This window comes from Poecilia formosa, unplaced genomic scaffold, assembly GCF_000485575.1.
Source record: "Poecilia formosa unplaced genomic scaffold, Poecilia_formosa-5.1.2 Scaffold644, whole genome shotgun sequence".
Classification (NCBI taxonomy): Eukaryota; Metazoa; Chordata; class Actinopteri; order Cyprinodontiformes; family Poeciliidae; genus Poecilia; species Poecilia formosa.
Window position 1 is genome coordinate 96,521 of NW_006800583.1, and position 1,449 is coordinate 97,969.

Below are 1,449 nucleotides of genomic sequence, written 5' to 3' on the forward strand. Positions count from 1 at the left end.
ATACATCTGAAAATTAAGTTGTTTAAATTCTCATTCTGTATGATAAAAACATTTTTTATATATTTAGTTCACATTCTGACACTGATGTTCCTGCATGGATTCATGTATTTACAACAGACACTTTTAGTAATGTACAGTGTCAGAATGTGAACTAAATATATAAAAAATGTTTTTATCATACAGAATGAGAATTTAAACAACTTAATTTTCAGATGTATACATTATTATACATCTCAACTCTATTTACTGTGTAGCAAAAATTTTCACCAATTTATTTTTAAACCTCTCCTCAAGCACTTTTCTTATTGTCTTCTAACCATTAACCTTATGGTGTGGAAATGATGAAAAAATATTGAAACATTGAAAGAAATCAACCTGACATCAGTCTCCCCCTGTTCTCCTTTCTGGTTCTATTATAATTAATATAATTTTTATATCTTCACACCCTGAAACGCCAACTGGCTCTCTTATGTCTTCCCTGACCTGCTCTTCTCATAAAATAGTTTAGTTTATTTAAAAATTAAAAACAGTTAATACATATTTCAGTAAACTAAATGAAGACCTCACCAGAGCTTCTTCACCTTTCTTCAACATCATTCTAGCACTGCTGTTCTCCTAAATATATAATATAATATATAAACACATGTTAAGTGGTCGAGTATGATCAGGTGTCGCTCAGTTTAAATAATAAAAAGGCTAATTTTGCTGCTAAATCATTGTGACTACACTAGCTAACTGTTAAACAAAGTTAGCAGTAAAATTTTGGACATGTGACTATTCCAGAATTTAAACAGCTAAACCTAAAAGATTTAGTTCTATATATGAAAGTAAACTGACAACAAGATGTTATAAACGAGCGATATTCATGGCAACATTCCTGACAGACAGTTTACCTCCTTCTAAGGAGTTTCTGACTCCGTCTGCTGCTGCCTTTACTCTGAGCCGTTCAGAGGGGGGAGGGGGAGGAAGTGCTCTGCTGAATGCGCTGTTATGCGCCTTCAAAATAAAAGCACGCAAGTGGTAGATTTTAAAATTCTTTGCAACTGCAGTGAAATTATTGGGGGGGACGAATGTGGCTCTCTCCAATATTGGGGGGGGACATGTCCCCCGCGTCCCCCCGCTTCCTACGCCTATGTGCATAGGCCTGAACCCCCTCAGCTAAATCATCAACAAGACTGGCTACGGATACCGACTCAAAAATGGGGCCACAATCAGTCACGTCCTCTACATGGATGACAAGCCCTGTACGTAACTATCCTCAATGTCTGCTCTGTACGCCAAGAGTGAGCGAGACATCGACTCACTGATCCACACCACCAGGATCTACAGCACTGACATTGGGATGTCATTCGGACTAGAGAAGTGTGGTCAGATAGTTACAAAGAGAGGGAAGGTCGTCTGCACAGAAGGGGTCTCACTCCCAGAAGGAACAATAGCAGACATAGAGCA

General features: G+C 38.0%; 1 long non-coding RNA gene across 1 annotated transcript in view; it reads right to left on the bottom strand.

Moving 5' to 3' along the window:
* The window catches only part of LOC107834502 (uncharacterized), a 3,437-nt gene extending 2,004 nt beyond the window's left edge, over nucleotides 1-1,433 (bottom strand). The window contains exon 1 of the long non-coding RNA XR_001660292.1: nucleotides 1,318-1,433. This is a non-coding gene — a long non-coding RNA (uncharacterized LOC107834502). The remainder of the gene's footprint in view (nucleotides 1-1,317) is intronic.
* Nucleotides 1,434-1,449: the final 16 nt, after the last annotated feature.